Raw genomic sequence first — 22,415 nt, 5'->3', positions numbered from 1 at the left:
CCTATTTTATATATATATATATATATATATATATATATATATATGCAACATATAAATGCAAGCTAGTGTTATTACATCCAGCATTCTTATCTCTGTCCCAAGATGCAGAATGAGATAATAAATAACAAGAACAATCGTCTCTAGAACACAGGTTCTTAGCCAGGGATCCATAAAATGAGTTTTAATATCTTGATAGTTTCATTCAATAAAATGGTTTTTCTTCACAATTCTATGCATTTAACAACACGGGTTTCAGTCGGCTCGAGCAAAGGCCTATGATACAAAAGCTGTTAAGAGCCTTGTTCTAAAAAATTAAATTTAAACAAATACTAGTAAGAGGCTGACTAATCCCTGGACCATTTTTATAGGAATATAACAATAACAATAATAGATTCCCAGAATGCATTTTCTCCTTACCTCCACCTCTCCTAGGTAGACAGAAGCTCTATCTTCTATCCGTAGTCTTTCCCAATCCCCCTAACTAGTCATGTTCTTTGCCCCCCCTCATTACTTTATATATTATTGTTTATATTTTGCATTGCATTAAATGCAGATGTGTTGTTTCCTCCCAGTAGAGGATACATCCTTTGAAGGCATCTTTGAAGAAATCCTTCATTTTGTTTCTCTGTGTTGGACACTTTGTAATTGTTTGTTTATTACATGGCTTAGATAACATAATTGTTACTTTACTGACGATGAAGTGTCTTATCCATATAAACTATTAAGATTAAGAAACAATTTCATTTCTCATCTATCATTTGAAAGCATCTTGCTTACAAGTACATTTAGAAAGAGGATCAAGTCATTTCTAAATCCCTTAATGCTGTTATAAATGCAGATGACCAGATATTCTTAGAGATAATATCCATGCATAACTTTTCTATTTTAAAATTTTATTCTTGATGAAAAAAAAAAGGGGGGGGGGGAGGAGGCAGCTAGGTGGTACAAATAGAGGCAAGAAGATCCAAGTTTAAATACAGCCTCAGATACTTAATAGCTGTGTGGTCCTGGCCAAGTCACATAATCTCTATTTGCCTCAGTTTCCTCCACTGTAAAATGGGGGCAATAATAGCATTTATTCTAAGGGTGATTAAGACAATCCAATGAAATAACATTTTGAAAGTGCTTAACATAGCATCTGGCATATAATAGGGGTTTGCTAAATGCTTGTTCCCTTCTCATTTCAATGTAGGAAACCACAACATCCAGGTGGGTCAGTAAATAATCTGTATTTTGTTTTCTGCTTCACTTAATGTCAGTCATTCCAAGAAAATGGAGAAAAGGCATTACTTCTAGTTTGTTAGTTTTTTGTGTCTCCAGAAACCAGGCTATGGTAGTTCAGAGAACTGTTGGGAGAGGTGGAGAGGACCATAGAAATGGAGTCCAATTTTCCTTTGCCCCTTCCATTTTACAGATGAGGAAAATGAGGCCCACAGGATTGAAGTGAAAAGGCTAATGGATCTGAAGCAGAATTTGAAATTAAGCCTTTTTAGTGACTAAATCCCACTCTATTCACGACAACATTCAATAGCTTCTGCCTAATAAATTTTTCTTGAATCCAAGGCATTTTAACAGCTTGGTACAGTGGAAAGAATATTGAATTTGGAATCCAAAGACCTGGTTTTGATTCTCAACTACAACAAGTTACTGCCTGGGTTATCCGGGGAAATCACTTTCATTCTCTAGGCCTCATTTTCCCCATATGTAAACTAATAAAATGACACCACAGACTAAAGGCTTTAAACCACAGTATAAATGCTAGCTGCTATGTATAAATTGGATTAGAGTAGAGGGTTCTTAATCTGGGGGGCTGTGAACTTAACAAAAAAAAATTCATAACTATTTCAATAGAATTGTTTTTTATTTATAATCCTGTGCATTTTTTTTTCATTTTTCATTTTAAAAAACCTCATAGTTCTGAGAAAGGATGTGTAGGTTTCAATAATGACCCAAACAGGTCCCCAACACCCAGAAATGGTCAAGCATCCCCATCTTACATGAGCTCTGGGTCCTTTTCAGCTCTAAAAGTTTATGTTCCCATAAGAAGTTGGACACAAGTGCCCAGAAGCCTTGAAACCTATAATTTTGCCCAATGTGGTCAAAAAGGTAAGCCAGTGTGATACCGTATTTTTCAAGAACACCATTTACCTATGTATTTACAGCATTGCAGATTACAACTTTAAATGTCCAGTCCAGTAATGAAATAGGAAGTTTTTACTGACCCAATACATTCCAAGTAATAATCTGAATTCTAAGACTTTCATCTTTTTTAAATTTTAAGATGGATGATCTCTAAAAATAGGAATGCTCTAAGTCTTCATTCATAAAGAAATCTCATGGAGACCTGACCAAAGCTTTTTGTTAGAGTAATCCTTGCATTATCATCTTTGAAGGGAACAAATAATCCCATCTGCCTATCTGATGAAAAGAAAGAAAAGGCAGTTAGTTAGATGAACCAATATTCAAATCCAGTCTTAGATACTTATTGGCTGTATGAACCTAGTCAAGTCACATAACCTGTTTCCTCAATTTTCTCCACTGTACCTGGTCAAAAAAGAGAGATCAACCCATACTGGTCAGATTGCTTTCTTATATCCTAATATTGCGATGGAGGCAGAATCTGAATTGAAACGGAATATGAGATTAAAGAATAAAAGAATTCTTTTTACTTATGCAGGTTTTACTAGATTTCTTCAAAAGAAATTTCATCAAAGAAATTTAGAGTCTAACTTGACTGGGAAATTGAGAGATTAAAAGACTTCCTTGCCTAAGGTCACAGAGCAACCAGTACGGTTCACAATCCACTCTAGAAGCTAGATTTTCCTGGCCCTGAGGCCAGATCCCTAATCAATTTTCCTTTCCATAACAATTGCTATAGAAGGGAAACATTAAAGTTTACAAAGGATTTTCTCCCCAAAGATCAAGAGAGAGCAGGTACAACTATCCCTATCCTATCCCACTTTTGCTGAAAATAAAAAGAGGCTTAGTTATTTGCCCATTCCCACCACAAACAAATGCTCGAACTACAACACAATTCAATTCTACTTAATTCAACAAGTTTTTAAGTCTGACACTTCCCCCTACAAGAAGGTGCCCTCTGAAATGGGGCACTGGAACCACAACACAATTCAATTCCCCTCAATTCAACAAGTGTTTAAGTCTGACACTTCCCACTACATGAAGGTGCCCTCTGAAATGGGGCACTGGAACCACAACACAATTCAATTCCACTTAATTCAACAAGTTTTTAAGACTGATACTTTCAACTACAAGTTGCCCTCTGAAATGGGGCACTGTAAATAGGTATTCTACAAACTCTAATAACACTCCAAGACAGAAAAGAGTCACGGGACACTTTTCAAGAGTGTAGCATGTCTTCCAAGCTTACTCTCTCCATTTTTTTTTTTTTTTTTGCCCAATTCAACACCTCTTTATCTTTTTTAATGGCATAAGTACATTTCTCTGTAATCATGAATGGTTTTTAAACAACAAACTTGTCCGCTAAAGCCTTCATCCTTTTCATAACTGTCATATAAATGCCATAGTCTTTCCCACACACACAATTTCTACTTGTAAGTTTATTACTGGCAAGTTAAAAAAAAAGTTATAAGCAGCTTTCTCTATGGACAGATCCAGGGACCTTCTAAGACAATCTCTAACTTTATAATCTCCATAAATTGAAACTCATAAATGACTTTCCCCCAAATAAACTTGTACAACAGAGGGGGAGATATCAGAGGGTTATTTGGTTTGGCAACGGGGATCTGAAATTGATTTAGGGTCATTAATAGATGTCTGGAACATGTTTCGGCTTCTCTCTCTCTCTCCCCAACCCCCCCCCCAATGAAAACTACAGTAAATATTTGAGAAGATGGGTCTGCATGAACCCCTGGAAGCCAAAAGGCTCAAAGCACATGCAAAACAAATTAGGGAGGGGGAAAGGCAGGCTGACTGTCCAGAAAAGAAAACCAATGTAATGAAGGAAAGGGAGAGATGGGACTCTGCAAAAATTTCAAGGGTTATCCTCCTTGAAAGGATGCCGAGGCTGGAAAGTCTTGTTTTGTTTCTGAGCCTTAAATAAATAAAGATGTAACTTGTCTCCCTTTCAGTGGCTGGGCTGTGTCTGAGAAAGGCAGGACAGGGGTTTGCTTCACAAAAACCCTCCTGTGTTAAAAGAACGGAAACTCCTAATGAGATTAGTTGGTGTGTGTGTGTGTGTGTGTGTGTGTGTGTGTGTGTGTGTGTGTGTGTGTGTGTGTGCAGACATTACTGAGCGGTGACTGAAGGGGCTCTCTTCCTGCAAAAGCCAGTGGAAAATTCAGGGAACTTTTTTCCCCCTGCAGCATCAGAGTCCCTCTAACCTTCTCCTGCAAAGCCAAATCCAAAAACAACTCTTTCCTTTCTCTCTTCCCCACCCTCCCCTCCCCCTTTTTTTTGCAGGAGGGTGGAAAGTGGCAAAGTGGGCCAGGGGGCTTTAAAAAGCTGGAGGGGAGGGCGCGCGAAGGGAATAGGGGGCAGGGGCTGGAGAGACTCTTGAAGACTACAAAGGAAACTGTAAAAAGCGCAAATACATAAACCTGAGCAGGAGAAAAACCACAGAGTTTCTTTGTGAGCTGCTGAAGTGACTCATTTTCAAGATGTTGTCTGGTGCCAGTTTCAAAGCGGAAGCGCATGGCAATTAGTCCTCCTGTTTCCAGACAAGCCAGAAATTCTCCCGACACTCTCCTCCTTTTTTTTTTAAAGCCCCTTTTGCAGTTTCTGAAATCATAGCGTTTGCTCCCACCCCCGGCCCCAGAAATGACTCCTCCTCCTCCTCCTTCTCCTCCTCCTCCTCCTTTTTTTCTCCTCCTCCTCCTCCTTTTTTTCCTCCTCCTCCTCCTCCTCCTCGCACACACTTTGATCAGCTGGGGAAACCTAGCCAACAAACCCAGAACTCCTTTTTTTTGCCTGGAAAAAGCAAAAGAAAATGCACAAGCAACCCTCCCCACGAAGTCACGCCTACCCACCCCCCTACACTTTATTGACAAACATTTGCGTGGTCCGAAAGCAATATTGGCCCGGTTGAAGCTTAGAGCTCCCTGCCCTCGGCCTTAGCTCCAACCCCTGCCAGCTCGAGGGACCTTTAAATGTCCCACATGGGGTGGACAAGGGAGTTCAAGACTCTCACCAGAGTGACTGCTCCATATTCTCTCCCCCAGCCCAACTACACCTTCTCTCCCCCCAAGAAAGTGACTTCATCTTTTCCCTCCTCCATAGCCCTTTACTTCTCCAGAGGAGGCTTTGCTCTCCGTCCCGTCCCAGGGGTCCACCTAGGACGGCTGAAGTCTCTTCTAAACTCTAAGCTGAAAAAGCACTCTCCTAAGCTCAACAAACAGCTGTCCTCTCTGCTCCCTTTCCTTCCTTCAGACACTCTCCCTGAAAGACGGGATCTTCCTAGTCCATCCTTCCCCACCCACCCCCCTTATCCTTCAGGGGCGCGCTTCAGACCCCACCACAAACCCTCTCTGGACGGGAGAAAGAGAGAGCGCTCCAAAGATAGCAGAGCATCCCTCCAGCTTTTGTCTCCCCTACTTCAGAACAAGAAGGCTCAGGAAGCAGCCCTGCAACCCACTGGTCACACAAGCAGACAAAGTAGGACAGACCGCCCGGATGCCCGGGGCTAGTGTCTGCCCCGGGGAGTGGCCGCCGGGGAGCTCCGGCGGCATCGGTCTGTCTGCCCCCCTGCACACACACACACACACACACACACACACACACACACACACACACAGCCTTTGCCACAACACAGCCATCCACCCGGGAGGGGCCCCCCCAGAGATCCCCTCCCGAAACCCCTCGTCCCAGCCGCGGAGAGCACGCAAACTTTGCAGCAGCTCTCCCTCTGCAACCGCACGAGCGAAACAAGCCCCCCTCAACTTACCCAGATGTCGGATGAGCTTTAACCAATTCTTCTGCTGGGTAATATTTTAAGAGGAACTAAGTAAAATCCCCTGATTTTCCATGCTGACAGGCGTCTGCGAACGGTCTGTTTCTGTTGTAATGAGATCCTGCTTTTTCCCCCTTTTTTTCTTTCGCTCTTTCACTCTCTCTCTTTCCTCTCTTCCTCTCTCTCTCCCTCTCTCTCTCTCTCTCTCTCTTTTTTTCTGCTGTGTGTGTGTGAGAGAGAGAGCAGGAAGTTGGAGCAGTCAGACAGAGAGCCGGCTCACTTCCTTTACTGCACTATTCCCCAGGCGGTTTGCAGTCTGTGTAAACAGGCTTTTCCTCCCTTCTCCTCTCTCTCTGGCCGCTGATGTTCAGCATGGCTGTAATATAAGACACACACATAATAAAATGGTAATGGTAACTACACACACACACACACACACGCACGCACACGCAGACACACACTCTCTCTCGAACAGACACAGCGGAGCTCCTGACCCCCACCTCTTCCTGTTCCACCACCCCAGGGGAGGAGCTTCTAACCAGCTCCAACTTGGTACAACAGCAGCCCTTTTCCTAACATTGTACAAGGTGGCTGCACTGGAGAAAAAGAGACATTTTCCCCTTGACTTCCAACCTTCCCTCTACTGTCCCGCTCGGCAGTCTCCCACCTTCCTCGGTGGGGCAGCCCCAGAGATGGAATGACATGACGAGCATCCATTTCATAAAGAATTCATCTTTTTCATTGCTCAAGCCTTATATCCTAAAATAAAGGATGCCCCTGGTCAGCCTGAAATAGTAAAAATAGAGAAGAGTCCTGGCGGCTCCCGGAATCATAAATCTGGAGGTGGAAGGACCTCAGAGATCCTAGGAACTGAGATCTAGAATCGGAGGCTATTTCACTCTTATTTACAGATAGGTAAACTGAGGCTCCAGGGGGAGTGAGGTGGGGCAATGGAGTCAGGATGACCTGGATTCAGATCCAGCCTCAGACATTTACTAGCTCTGTGACGCTGGGCAAGTCTCTCAAATCTGTTTACCTCAGTTTCCTCATCTGTAAAATGAGTCGGAGAAGAAATGGCAAATCGCTCCTGTATCTTTGTTAAGAAAACCCTAAATGGGGTCGTGAAGAGTAGAACAGTCCAGAAATGATTGAACAACAACAAATAGAGGCTCCAAGTGTTGAAGTGACTTTGGTAACTAAAGTGCTAAGCTGAGATTTGAATTCGGGTCCTCTTTCCCCACACTCTTCCCTAAATTTCTATTCTTTTTATATAGTCTTGAGGGATGCAAAGCTGAAAGGGAGCTGAGAAGTCAGGAAGCTAAACTGGATTTGAACTCAGGTCCTCTTTTCCCACACTCTTCCCTAAATTTCTATTCTCTTTATATATCCTTGAGGAATCTGATCCAAAGCTAAAAGGGAGCTGAGAAGTCAGGAAGCTTAAGAATAGCTTTTTACATTTAAGTAAACTGAGGCCCAGAGCCATCATTTGAGTCAGACCATCTTGCTTTTATCAAGGAGGTCCCCCTATCTTAAGCTTCTCCCACTCCAGTCTATCTTCTACTAGGCAGTCAAAATGAAATTCTGACCACTACTCCTAATTTAATGATCTCCAGGGTCTCTTCATTACCTTCAGGATTAAATCTAAAATCCTCTGTTTAGCTATTAAAGCCTTTCATATCCTGCTCTTCTCCCTCCCTCCCTCCCTTTCCAAACTTCTTCCCACCTGGGTACCCTGTGACTCAATGATTCTGACTTCTCTGTATATTTCACAAGATAAAAAGTCATCTCCCAACTATGTCTTTTTCCTAACCTTGGAATTCACTCTCTCCTGGCTTCCTTCAAATCTTCCACCTTCTGCAGGAAGCCTTCCTCCGTCCTCTTTCATTTTAGTGCTTTCCCTCCGACACTACCCCAAGTTAGCCTCTTGAGCCAGGCTTCTTAAACTTTTCCCACTCCATACCCCTTTTCACCTGAGAAATTTTTACCTGACCTTGAATATATAGGTATATAAAATAAGCAGACAAATCAAACATTTACTGATAATAAATAGTAACTTGGGGCCCTTCGCATACAGTTATGAGACCCCCATATGGAGTCATGAACCACAGTTTAAAAAGTTGGACTCTGTATGACTTGTTGGTGTATAGATGTTTGCATGCTGTCTCCCTCATTAGAGTGGAAGCTCGATGAGGGCAGGGAGTGTTTTTGCCTTTCTTTGTGTCCCCAGTGCTTAGCACAGTGCCTGGCACGTAATAGTCACTTCATTAAGACTTGTTGATTTGATTTAACACAGAGCCTCTGCCTGGTCAACTTTGAAGTCAGATGTGATTTTTAAATTTTAATGTATGCAAGAAAAGAGAATCCAATTTCAGATAGAATATTCATAGCTTAAAGTCAAGATCTTATTGGTAAAATCTTTTCTCTGAGTTTCTGAAGGACTTAAAAGTAGAATTCCATATGGCTTTCTGTATGCCACAGAGCTGATTTCCTGGCTGCCTGAGAGGGTTACATGAAACCAGCAGCAACCAGGAAGCAGCTTCGAGAGGAGGAAGAGTCCATGGTCCCTGTACCTGAGATGGCCAGAGGGATTCCTGGTGGAGAATGTTCTCACACCCCAAAGATCTTAAATCCCAAATCCTTTCTCATGGTGGCTCAAGTCAGAGATCCCAGACCCCAGATCCTTACCCAAAGTGGCTCAAGTCAGAGATCCCAGAGCCCAGATCTTTTCCCAGGATGGTTCAAGTCAGAGATCCCAGACCCCAGATCCTTTCCCAGGGTGGTTCAAGTCAGAGATCCCAGACCCCAGATCCTTACCCAGAGTGGCTCAAGTCAGAGATCCCAGACCCCAAATCTTTTCCCCAGGTGGTTCAGGTCAGACTGATTAGAGAATGAGTATTACTGCCTATGGAAAGGAACTCAGCAGCTTGTTTCTAGTGGGTGGCAACTACATGGAAGAAGACAGGATAGGGGTGGAAAATTGGGGGAATGTGAGTGAGGGGAAAATAAGAGGAGCTTGGCTAAGCATCCAAGTCTTGGTCACCCATAGTAAATTTTCTACTTTGTGGATTGTCCAAAGCAAAATTTTAATCCCTACCAGGCAACAAGCAGCCAGGCTCCTTCCCTGAATTGCCCCAAATCCAGTTCAAAATCTATCCCCTTTTCTGTTCCCCGTCTTCTTACACTTTATTTCTTTCCACTTAGTCTATGGTCCACAAACATCTGTCTTCTTGCTGGTCCTCAAATGAAACATTCCCTTCTTCTGACTCCTGGCATTTTCATTGGCTGTTCTCACTCCTGGATACTCTTCCTTCTTGCTTCTGGCTCCTGGCTTCCCTGCCTCACTTTAAGATTCAACTGAAATTCCCCTTTCTGTAAAGGATCTTTCCTGATACTTCTTACCCTTAGATCCTCCCGCCCTGAGATCACCTATCATTTATCTTTGTCTCGTATTTATAGAGCTGCTGCTGCCACATTGTCTCCTCCTTTAGATGTGAGCTCCTGGCACACTGGAACATTTATTTTTACCTTTATTTATATTCTCAGTATTTAGTGCCTGACCCTAGATGAAATCCAAGAAAGGAAACATTTCATGGTACCTACTATATACCAGGCACAATGCTAAGCACTTTACAAATATAATCTCATTTGGTGCTCACAAGGACCTCCAGAGATAGGTGCTATTATTATTCCTATTTTTACAAATAAGGAAACCGAGGCAGGCAGATGTTAAGTGACTTACCTAAGGTCACAAAACTGTTGAGTGTTTGAGGCTAGATTTGAACTTCTTGATGTCAGGCCCAGTACTCTATCCATTATAGTGCTATTAGTTGCCACAGGTCTCTACCTTCCCCTCTGTCTGTCTCTCTGTCTGTTTCTCTGTCTCTTTGTGTATTTTTCTCTTCCTTCCTCCCTCTCTCTCTTCTTCCTATCTGTATAGACACACACACACACACACACACACACACACACACACACACACACTTGTAAAATAAATAAATACAAGGCAACTGTCCTGGGGGCAAAATACCAATAGTTTGTTGTTGTTTCATTTCATTTATGTCTAATTCTTCACGATCCCATTTAGGGTTTTCTTGGTCAAGATACTGGAGTGGTCTTACCACTTCATTTTCCAGCTCATTTGACAGATGAGAAAACTGAGGCAAATAGGGTTAAGTGATTTGCCCAGGGTCACAGAGCTAGGAAGTGTATGAAATAGGATTTGAACTTAGGAAGACGAGTCTTCCTGATTACAAGTGTAGCACTCTATCTACTGTACTACTTCAGAGAAACTCGTGTAAAAAGCAGTGAGTGAACTGAACTTTGGAAAAAAAAAAAACACTAGGAATTCTACAAGGAGAGATGAGGAGAGGGTCCATGGTATGGGGCAGAGGGAGAGGAAATTAAAGGGAAACAGCCCACTATGGAAATTTAGCTGGTTCCTTATGCATGTGAAAGGGAGTCATGGGTAATAAAGTTGGAAAGGCAGGCTGGAATCAGGCCAACAAGAGATTTAAATGTCCAATAGAAGAGTTTGTGTTTTTTCCAAGCAATAGGGAGCAATAGAAATATTGTTATTGTTGTCCTTCATACTTGAAGAGAACTAAAATGACATTATAACATGGGGGTCAACATACAGTGTGTCCAACAGTGGCTGATCAGACCGATATGAGCTTGGAAAACTCTACCTCAGATCGGGCACAAATAGTGCAAATGAACATTGGGAGTGGAAGTGGCTCTAAATTTGCACATCTCACGTTTCTTTTGAGCTACTGCAATTCTACTTTGCTCAAAGAATACAGCAACTTCTTTGATGCTGGTGTGCCATGCTGGGTGTTCCTGTGCCAGTGTCTCAGTGATATACTGAGGAGCGACAGATCAGCCCAGTGCTTAGAAAACCATTGGGGAGATTAGGGGAAGAACTGAGAGAAGAGACTTGAGTGAGGGAGACCAATTAAAAGGCTCCTGCAATAATCCAGAGCTGAATTGATTTGTGCCTGAATCCTGCAGGTCAAGAGAAGGAAACAGATTGTAAAACTGTTGAAGAAGCAAGATATTTGTCAACTGACCATTTTAGAAACTAAGGGAAAGTGAAGAATCCAGGATGATTCCAAGGTTGCAAATCCAAGTGATTGGAAGAATGGTGATCTCTTGACAGAAACAAGGAAGGGAGAAAGGGAGGGTTGGGAGAAGAAGTTTTGTTTTGGGCATGTGGATTTTGAGATGCCTATTGGACAGCCAGTCTATAATCTCCAATGAGCAGTTAGTGATGTGGGGATAGAACTCAGCAAGAGAATAGGGCTGGAAATATAGATCTGAGAATCATTGATATGGAGATGACCGAACCCTTTTAGGATACTAAAAGACAAGAGGATAGAGAGAAATAACTAGAGGGACCAGGATGGGCTTGTTATATACACAAAATTATGGGCTGGGACAAAGATGATGGCCTGATAAAGGAGACTGAAGAGGGACTAGTCAGGGGAAGCCTTCTGGCCTTTAGAGTCAACATCATATCTAATATACCTCAACTATCTTTCATTCTTATTATGTGACTGTTATGTAGTCAAATAATTTTATTACATGGTCAAGTCATTTAAACTTCTCAGGATCTCAGGTTAACCCTAAACTCCAGCTACTAAATCACAAATACGTGTCTTGTTTTTCAGCACAGAGAATTCCTCCACCAGAAACCTTTCACTCTCATATCAATAAAATTAGAAACCTCTCTTATATGTGTATGTATTTTTGTATGTTTGTATGTACATACATATACCACATGTGGCGGAGGGGGGAGAGATTAGGTGGCTCAATCATTAGAACACTGATCCTGGAATCAGGAAGAGCCGAGTTCAAATCCAATCTCAGACCATAGCTGTGGGTCACTTAAAGATCAAATGAAAGAATATATATAAAGTGTGTAAGTCACTTCATCCCATTTACCTCAGTTTCTCCATTTGTAAAATGAGCTGGAGAAAGAAATGGCAAACCACTCCAGGATCTCTTCCAAGAAAAACACTAATGGGCTCATGAAGTGTCTGATATGACAGAAAAATAACTGAAATGTGTCAGGTAATGTATTAAGTCCCAAGGGGATGCAAAGAAAAGCAAAAGCAGCCCCATCCTCAAGTTGCTCAGACATTAATGGGACTATATCTAGAAGGATGGGAAGATAGAAACCCCCCTCTCCTTCCAACATCTCGTCATACATCATAAAAATCATCCCCTATAAATGGGAAGTTGCAGAGATATAGAGTGCTATAAGGTTTCACAAAGCATTTGATCTTTACAACAACAGGAGAGAGATACTTTATTATTATTATTATTATTGGCATTTTACAGATGAGGAAACTAAGGCAGAGTAATATTAGATGACTTGCCTATGTTCACATAACTGGTATGTATATGAGGAGGATATGAATTCAGGTCTTCCTAACTCCATCTCTAGGTCACTAGCTCTACAACCCCGAGTAAATAATTTTCAATGTCTCAGTCTCCTCCTCTATAATTAGGGAGTTAGACTTGATAGCCTCTAAGTTCCCTTCCCTTTTTAGATCAGCATGGCATTTAAAACCCTCCTTAATCTTAATGCCTTTCCACTGAGATTAAATCTAATTTATGCTGTCTATATTTTATTTGTATAAAATGGTTTGCATGTTATCTCTCCCATTAATCTGTGAACTCTTTGAAAGTAAGAATTGTTTTTTTTCTCCCTTCTCTTTGTAATCCCAGCATTTAGCACGAGTCTTGGCACATAGTAAATGTTTAATAAATGCTTATCATTGACCCTCCAACTACACCGGTCCCCTGGGAAAGGGGATAATAATAATAATAATAATAATAATAACACTGTGGCCCCAGGTCAAATGAAATAATATTTATAGGTTCTTTGTGAACTTTAAAAATGCCATACACATGCTAACTATCATTATTATCTAGATTATTATATTATTATTATGATTGTAATAAAATAATATTATTATTACTTATCTAATCAATTCTCTCTTTATTCCTAGAAAGGATATATTGTCTCTATCTCTCATTATCTCTATGATTCTGCAACCCAAAATATCCCTCTCTGACCAGTTCTTCCCCTATTCGAATTTAAGTTCCCTGAGGACAGCAATTGTCTTTGATTTGCATTTGTAACACAATTTGGAGCACATATCAATAAATACTTTTTCATTCATTTGTTATAATATATACAATTATATGATGTAAGCTCTATAGTTGGAGAGAATGTCACCATCACCAAAATCCTCGGCACAGAGAGTTAAACATCAGAAACGCATAGGCTTACTACTGGGTCTGTAACCCAAAGATATCATAAAAGAGGGAAAAGAACTCACACGTGCAAAAATGTTTATAGCCACTCTTTATGTAATGGCAAGAAACTGGAAACTGGTGGATGCCCATCAATTGGAGAATGGCTGAATAAGTTATGCTGTATTAATGTGATGAAATATTATTGTTCTGTAAGAAATGATCAGCAGCCTTTATTTCAGAAAAGCCTGGAAAGGTTTTTATGAACAGATGTCGAGTAAAGCAAGCAGAACCAAGAAACTGTTGTACACAATGACAAGAAGATTAGGTGATGATCAACTGTGATGAACTCAGCTCTTCTCAACATGCAGTGATTCAAGGCAATTCCAATAGACTTGGGATGGAAAGTGCCATCCGAATTCAGAGAGAGAACTATGGAGACAAAGCCTAGTATTTTCACCTTTGTTTTTTCTCATGGCTTTTTCTCTTTTTGATCTGATTTTTCTTGCACAACATGACAAATATGGAAATATGTTTAAAAGTATTGCCAATTAAGAAGATGCCCACCAATTGCGAACTGCTTCAGTATCCTGTGGTGTGTGTTTATAGTGGAATATTATTGTTCTTTGGGAAACGATGAGCAGGATGCTCTCAGGAAAACAAAAACCTGTTAAATTGTATCATAAACAATTTATGTAAATAATTTCTTAGCATATATTTTAATAAAATAAAATTTAAAGTTTATTACTATTCCTATATTATCACACATTTTCAATAAAAAATAAAAACAATATAATTTTTTTTAAAAAGGATTGCACAAATTAAACCTATCTCAGATTACTTGCTGTCTTGGGGAGAGGGGAGGTAAGGGAGGGAGGAAGAAAAATTTGGAACACAGTCTTACAAAAATGAATGTTGAAAACTATCTGTTTTTTCCATTTAATCCAACTTCTTTATTTTTTAGCTTAAACAACTGGAGAACAGAGAAGGTAGATGACTTGCTTATAAGTCATTTGTTTGTGCTTCCACGAGCATCAGAGGCAGGATGTGAATCCAGGTTAAGATTTTCTAGAGCCAATTTTTTTCTACTATACAAAGCTGCTCCCCATGTAAAGGCAACATTTTTTTGAAAACTATCTTTACATGTATTTGGAAAAATAAAATACTACTGAAAGTTAAAAATAAATAAATAAACCATTAGGCTTTTGTTCCTGGAAGTGACACTGAAGAATTTGAATCACCTTGTCCTTGTCACTTGCATAGTGCAGCTAAAGTATGTAGCTAGTGGAGATAAGAATGATGATAAGAATGAGTTCCTTCACAAGGGGAAGATCTCAATATTCTATATGTATCATCAATGCTTTGCAAAAAGTTGATGCATAGTAAGCACTTAATAAAAAGCTTTTTCATTCATTCACTCCCTCACACAGCCATTCATTCATTCATTTAGTCATGGGAATGAAGCATCACTGGAGGTCCAGAAGTCAGGGGAGATTTGTGGATTAGTGACTCACAGAAACTTGTTTTGTTTCCAACACTCTTGGGTGACTCCAAGTGGGCTTTGGGGACATTTGAATTTCACACGAAATTCTCAAGATGACATGAATTCTCTTCATTTTGATATTTTAAAGAAAGAAATGCCGTCTAACCATCTCACCCTTTCTAGGAGGGAGAACAGGATGGAGAAAAGGGGGAACCCAATAGAGCCACCAAAATTCCCACTCCCAGAGCCCAATTTTGAGATTTGCAGAGCAGACACAAAGAAACTGTCTGGAGCCATCCTGAATCACTTCCTGTCATGGTACAAATGTGCTGTGCCCCAAAGAGGCATATAATGAAAGCATTTTAGACGAGCAAATGAGTCTTCTAAGTTTATGTTTAAACCATTTTATTTGGGGTTTGAAATTGGGATGTGGAGGTAAATTGGATACCTCTGTGGCGCGTGGCATTGATGGCCACTGGACAATCCAGAGGAGACTTCCTAGGAAAAAGAAGGCTCTTATCAGAAAAGCCCCCCAAAATCAACCATGCCAAAAACAGTTACAGGAAATAGAAGAGCTCTGATAGCACAAGGTGGTGGGAGGATGGTGAAATGGGAAGATAGATGAAATCAGACGCCTTGGGCTGGATTCCTTGCTCCATGACTGGGGCAAATCATTTAAGTTATTTAAACTTTGGTCCTCAACTATAAAATGAGGGGCTTGGCCTAGACCCAGGGAGTCCCTGACTAGGGAATCAGGAACTTGGTTTTTTAAAATTATATTTCAACTATATTTCAACATAATTGGTTTCCTTTGTGATCCTATGTATTTTATTTCATGCATTTAAAGACATTTTGAGAAGAGTCCTTAGGTTTTACTATAGATGGTGCTTCCTGCTCTTACTTTCTGTTCTATATTCTATAATGTTTGTTGAGTCAGGGAGGAAAGATTTCAAAACCCATTTCTGGATGGTGGAGAAAGTTTTCAGAAAGGCAATGAAAAATACACATACTTTTCAAATAATTATCGACATTTTCAGGAGTTAAATCCTTGATCTGGATTTTAAGGTAGAATGAACTTTTGAGATCACCAAGTTCAACTGTCCCATTTTACAAAGGTGAAAACAGGGATGAGAAAAGTAAAAGGACTTAAATTAATGGCATAGGGTGTAAAGCACAACCAGGGTTTTTGAACTCAGCTCTCTTGATTCCAGAGCTAATATTCTTCTCACTGTACCAACTGTTCCTCGGGGATAAGAGGTCTCTCCCAATTCCCTCAATTATTGATGCTTCCTCTTTTTCAGAGTTCCTTGGACATACAGGATGTTCTAAGAGTCTCAGTGCAGTCTTAAGCTCTAATAGCTGCATAGGCACTGTCTCTCTTCTACAGAATGAATGAAAAGCCAAGGACTGTTCCATTTTTGTCTGTGTATTCTCGGTATTTAATTCGGTATCTAAAACGCAGAAGGCATTTAAGTTGAATTGAATTAAAATGAACTGTCCCAGAAGCAACCCGTTCTATCCACTCATCAGCATGGCCAGATTTCATTTCCACAGACACTGTTTAGGGGGGAAGGGAAGGGAAGTACTAACTAATTAAGTAAATCTCTCCAGGACTTTGTGATTATAGGGCAGAAGCAGGTGCTCTTAAATGCAAGGGAGAAAGAAAGGTGAGGAATGTGGCAATTAGCTCTTTAAAGAGAGGGAAAGGCTTGGCCCACCTTGATCATGGGGTAGAGAATTAAAAAGGCAGAGAGATAGAATTAGGAAACCACTTTTATGTCAATATTCCCCTGAAACTGGCCATTTGTTGTTCCCTGGACTAGAATGCTGGAGGGAGAGGGAAGAGGAGGAGGAGTTCCGTTATAATATCTTGAATTTGTATTTACTTAATACTTCTTCATCCACTCATTCGTTTTCTTGTTCTGTATCCCAAAAGAAGGCAAGTTCCTTCAAGGTAAGAATGGTGTCATTATTAATCAGAAACCCCAGAGCCTTCTATGCAATGAACCCTAAATAAATGTCTGTTGACATCAGCTGGGGAATGACCACGCAAATCTTGGTACTTGAATGTAATGGGATATTTCTTCACCTCCAAAATTGGCAAAGATGAGGAAAGATATCTGAAATAATGCAAAGAGAAGAAAATGGGAAGAGGAAAAGAAAATACATAATGACAATTATAAGAGAGGGAGGAGACAGACAGACAAAGATAGAGACAAAGACAGAGACAGACAGAGGTGGGGGGAGAGAAAATAAGTAAGCACCTACTATGTGCCAAGCATTGCACCAAGCATTAGAAATAAAAATGGCCAAAAAGAAAGAGACCTTGCTCTCAGGGAATTTCCATTTTAATAGGGGAAACCAACCCATAAAAAAAGGGGCTGAAAAATTGGGGATGGAGGGAGATGGGAAGCTACCAGAAAGGATAGAAAGAAAAAAAACAATGAATTCTTTGCAATTATAAATGGCCAGTATTGGATCTGAAGACAAGATGAGAAAATAAGCCTCCTTCCTCCCTTTGCAGAAGTGGGAGACGATGGACGAAGAATTTCGCATATACTATCAAATTGAGTTGATTTTTTTGTTGTTGTTTAATTCTGTTGAGTAGCTTCCTCCTATGCCTGACATTTTTATTATAGAGAATTGCTCTTTGAATTGCATATTTGGAATTCATAGCATAATAGATTCAGAGCTGGAAGGGATTCTCTAGTCCAGTTTTATAGAGAAAGAAACTGAGGCCCAGAGAATTTAAGTGAATTCTCTAATACCACAAGAGATAGTAAGGTACTGGATCAGAATTCGAAACCAGAACCCTCCAAAGCCAGCAGTATTTTTTACACTCTTCTATAATGCCTCGAAATGAAGGTGATATATAAACAAAGCACTTTAAAAAGTATTAAAGATTTTTTTTTAATGTATCTTGAATTAAATTTTCCCCGACCTTCTTCTGACTATGTATTTTTGGGTCACTTCATCTCTCTAGGTCTCAGTGTTTGTTTGTTTTTTCCTCTAAAATGACAAACTTGGACTCAGTGATTTAAGTTCCCTTTTAGTCCTCAGGGTCCATCTTTACACTCTCCTATAATGCCTCATGAAATGAAGGTGATATGTAAACAAAGCACTTTAAAAAGTATTAAAGATTTTTTAAAATGTATCTTGAATTAAATTTTCCCAAACTTTCTTCTGATTATATATTTTTGGGTCACTTCACCTCTCTAGGTCTCAGTGTTTTTTTCCTTCTCTAAAATGACAAGCTTGGACTCAGTGATTTAAGTTCCCTTTTAGTCCTCAGGACCCATCTTTGGCCAAACCCAAAAGGCAGCTCTCTGTAAGGTCTTCAATTGACAGAATGAAAGTTTTTTTTTTCTGTTGCTTCTTTTGCTGCTCAGAATTAGTCAAAATCTGACTCATTCACTTTACTTCATTCCAAAGCTAGACCCTCCCCTCCAAAAAAAAAACCCCGAAACACTGTCCCCTAGAGCTGGCCAAGGTGGGGTATGTCCCTGACTCAGAAGGAGTGCCCTTGAGTCAGCAAAGCCACTTCCTGTTCTTCTTCTCTAAGCCAAATTCTGATGGGGTTTAGCTTTGGTGGCTCAACATTGATGGGTCTGTATGTATCACAAGACCTAGCAGCCTAAGGGAGAATAGACTCTGAGGACAAAAATGTGGGAGAAATTTAAGCAATCACATATCAGATTCCAGAGGGCAGAACAAGGACCCGTCTTTCCAAAACTGGAAGGCTCCCAAGAGAGACAGAAAAAAGAACTGATGCTCATTTAGCACGAAGCAGTCTGTATGCACTCAGGCAACATGTGTGGTAGACAGTGTGCTGGATGTGTGGCCAGAGAACTTGGGTTTGAATCATGTCTTTATCCTTTTACTATCTATGTGATCTTGAGTAGATTCTCAGTTTCCTCATCTGTAAAATGGGGGATATGGACCAAGTGACCTCTAGGGTCCCTTTATGCTCTGAACTCATGATTCTATGTTCTGATCTGTATATAGTTTGCTACATTACTGAATCAAGAGTATGAGACTTGGAGACAACTTTGAACTTGACTCAATAAGCATAGGGAGTCACTAAAAATTTTTGAGCAATAGAGTGACATAATGAAATCTTTGCATAATAAAGATGAACCTCAATTTCCTTACCTCTAAAATGGGGGTAATTATACTTCCTTGCTGCTTCTTAATTGTGTCTCTAAGTCAATTTACCCATTGGAGTCTCATTTAAAAAACATTTGCTAAGCATTACAGTGGCTGTTCACTCCCTAGGACTCTAGGTTTGGAAAACTGTATGGAAACAGGGGAAACTTGGGGAAAGTTTCAGGGAGGAGGTGATATTATGATTGATAGGAATGATTGATCAGAGGAAGATGGGAAATGAGGGCAATCTAAGGATAGTTTATGTTGTGAGCAGGAAAGTGGAGGGAGTTTTGAGGACCAAGAAGATTATCTAATCCAATATCAGATGAAGATGAAGAAAAGATAAAGGTCTTACAGTAAGTGAATATGAGAAGAGTGTCATTGAAGGGGAATGAGAGGCCATTTAGTTCAACCCCCTAATTTTACAGACAAGGAAACTGAGGTCTAAAATGCATATGTAACTTGCCCAAGGTGGAATAGGTAGGAAGTGGAAATGTTGGGGTTTGAATTTAGTTCTTTTGATACTAGATACACTGTTCTTGCCACTGTACTGCCTGCTTAAAGAAACTTCAGAGGTGACATGAGTCAAATCTTTCTCATATTCAATCAATCCTACATCTAGGTGGCCCAGTGCATAGAGTGCTGGGTTTGGTTCCAGCAAGTCTTAGCTCCATGAGTTCAAATCCAGCCTCAGACACTTACTAGTTGTATGACGGAGCAAATCACTTAAGTCTGTTTACCTCAATTTCCTCATCTGTAAAATGAACTAGAGAAGGAAATAGCAAATCACTCCAATTTCTTTGCCCAAAAAAACCCAAATGGGGTCAAAAGAAGGAAATAATTGGACAACAAACTCCGAGAATGATTTATGGTCTACTTTGGCTGGATTGTAGTCTCTCAAGGAGAGTAGGAAAAGAAAACTTTGGAAAGACTGGGTGGGGACGATTAAGGAGAACCTCAAACACTAAGCAAGGAAGTTCAAATTTAATTCCAGAAGACACATGAGCCACTGAAGATTTTTGAGCAAAGGTGTGACTTGGCTAAATATTTGCATAAATAAGTTAGCCTCAGTTTTCTCATCTCTAAAATATGAGAAATAATAATAATTGTACTATCTTCTTCACAGGGTCTCTGTGCTTTACAACCTTAACTCTATTGAAAGTAGATTATTCCTACTATATTGATCTCAGATGCTGTATTAGAATAGGGTAGAAAACCTTTCAGCTAACACAGCCTCAGATATTTATTTACTACTAGGATAGGCTGAGCCCTGTTCTAGGTGCTGAATCACCTTATATGAATGATCTAGGTAAACCCCTGCCCACCTAAAACTCACAGCCTATTGGAATAAGATGGGAATATTATGCATGCAGTTTCCTATACTAAGGAAGATTCCATTCAAAATGTGCCAGTGCTAAACTGTGGCTACAACAAAAAATCAAAAAGTTCCTATCTTCAAGGAACTTACAATCTAATGTAAAAATACTGATTGATGGAGACTTAGAACTGAGTACAACGCTCTTTATAAGGGATGTATCGTTGTTTGTACTTCATTTTCAAAGAGGACCAATGACATTATGGTGTGATGTCTTGACTTGCAGATGAATTGGATTTAAGTGCAGAGTTGCACAAAATTGTCAGATTCTCGTTCTTCCCAAGTCATCAAAGTCCAGCGGTGAGTTAGAAAGTTAGAATGACTGGTGATGGCCTGGGATTTAATAGATGACCTCGGCCTCTTTGATGGCTCACCAAGCTCTAAGTGCTCCATGGAGTTCTTCAGCTGCCTTGGTGGCCGCTGGAAAAAACTGTTCTCATCTGCCCATTCCACCGGGGAAGTCTTCCCATGCTTGGGATAGGCATCCTTCTAACTCTCCAAAAGGTTCAAGGCCTATAAGTTACTTTGAACATGGTTTAGCCCATCAGGTGAGAAACCATCTCCCCAGTGCATGCTACAGCTTCTCAGAGCCACAAGTGAGAGTTGGGTGAAGATGGACACTAAAGGTGGATGAACAGCTCTGAAAATGGTTCAGCAAACTCACACCAGACCTCCCTGAAGACCCCATACACTCCATAAGGGATATATAGAGTCGATTTCAAAATTCTTTGAAAAGAGAAGCAATAGTCAAATGACAAAAGAGATGGTTTCAGAGAATTCTGGATTGTGCAAATTGATGCAGAATGAAGTGAGCAGAACCACAACAGAAGCCAGCTCTTCAATATATTCCATATTTCCCATTGATCTCCCTAGAATGGATCTCCATAAGTCACACTGGTTTCTTCCATTTGATTTGAGCTAAGATATTATCTTGCTCCCAGCTGTAGTATCAATCATTCTTGTTTATTTTCTGGTATATTCTAATATGTATTACAATTTCTATTTGCTGCTTTGCTTGAGTCAATAGATTTACTCATTATGTCAATTGTGATGATCTTTTGTGTAAGCATTGTTTGATGGAAGGAGCTAAACAATTGAATTCTAAGCTAAGGGGTACCTTCTCCCTTATGAGTGATCAGGGAAAATTTTCTCCTTCTAAATGCAGAAGTTCCCCAAGATGAGACATTTAAGATGAGAGCAGAGAAATATAATTCTAGCCTCCTACCTCTCCAGGAGATTGGATAAAAGAATATCCAACCTCTTGGTGCTCTTGGGGTCTGTCTGCCCTCTTTTCCCACACAACCCCCATCCCACCTAATTTTGTTACAAACGCTACTCTTGTTTCCCCTACTCTTGAAAGAGATGGAGCAGATCTTGGATCGTATTTGCCCATACCACCCACAGGCAACATCTAAATATTTAGACAATCCATTTGGATATACATATTTTATACTAGTAAGGGGATTGTAGATTTCCAGATTTCCAGCTGGAAGGCATAATAACCATTTAACAAATGATTGTTGACTGATGGATTGACCTCCATCAAGCAATTACTGTTTTCTAGAAGTAGAATTGTCTACCTCGGTAGGAAGTAAAGCTTTTTAAACACGGGTTGGATACAGAGATAGATTGGTAGAGATGATTCTAGTCAGGTGCATGGTAAACTGAATCACTTCTGAAGTCTCTTCCAATTCAGTAATTCTCTACTTCTGTGAAAGACTCAGAGAGGCTGTGACTTGTTCCTAATTATATGTCCTAACTGATCCAGGATGGAACTCAGTCATTTCTATTCCAAGTTTAGTGATATTTTTATTGTGCTATGATGTATCTCATACTTAGAATCTGTAGGCAATTAGATGGTGCTGGACCTGGCATCAGGAAGCCCTAAATTCAGTTGAGCCTCCTTTACTAGTTTTGTGGTTCTGAGCAAGTCACTTAACCTCTACTTGTCTGAGTTTCCTCATCTATAAAATGGGGGTAATAATAGCATCTCCCTTCCACGGTGGTTGTGAGGATCAGATAAGATAATATACATCAAATGCTTTGTAGCTTTAAAGTGCTACAGAAATTTTAATTTTGAAAAGAGAACTCAAAATGGGGGAAAATAAAAGAATTTAAGAAGTAAGAGTACCCTAGATTGCCTCTTACACAATTGGGGGTGGCTGAACCGAATTGTAACATATTACTATAATAACGTATTGCTGTCTTCTAAAAAATGACAAAAG

The 22,415-nt window shown here is 40.2% G+C and overlaps 1 protein-coding gene and 1 pseudogene across 1 annotated transcript in view; both read right to left on the bottom strand.

The window, feature by feature from the left end:
- The window catches only part of ELK3 (ETS transcription factor ELK3), a 93,212-nt gene extending 86,837 nt beyond the window's left edge, over window positions 1-6,375 (bottom strand). The window contains exon 1 of the mRNA XM_052001160.1: window positions 5,921-6,375. The gene's annotated coding sequence lies outside the window, so the exon portion shown is untranslated. The remainder of the gene's footprint in view (window positions 1-5,920) is intronic.
- The window catches only part of LOC127538760 (broad substrate specificity ATP-binding cassette transporter ABCG2-like), a 63,118-nt pseudogene that overhangs the window by 34,005 nt on the left and 6,698 nt on the right, over window positions 1-22,415 (bottom strand).

Source organism: Antechinus flavipes, chromosome 5, assembly GCF_016432865.1.
Source record: "Antechinus flavipes isolate AdamAnt ecotype Samford, QLD, Australia chromosome 5, AdamAnt_v2, whole genome shotgun sequence".
Lineage (NCBI taxonomy): Eukaryota > Metazoa > Chordata > Mammalia > Dasyuromorphia > Dasyuridae > Antechinus > Antechinus flavipes.
This window is presented reverse-complemented; position numbering and strand designations above follow the sequence as displayed.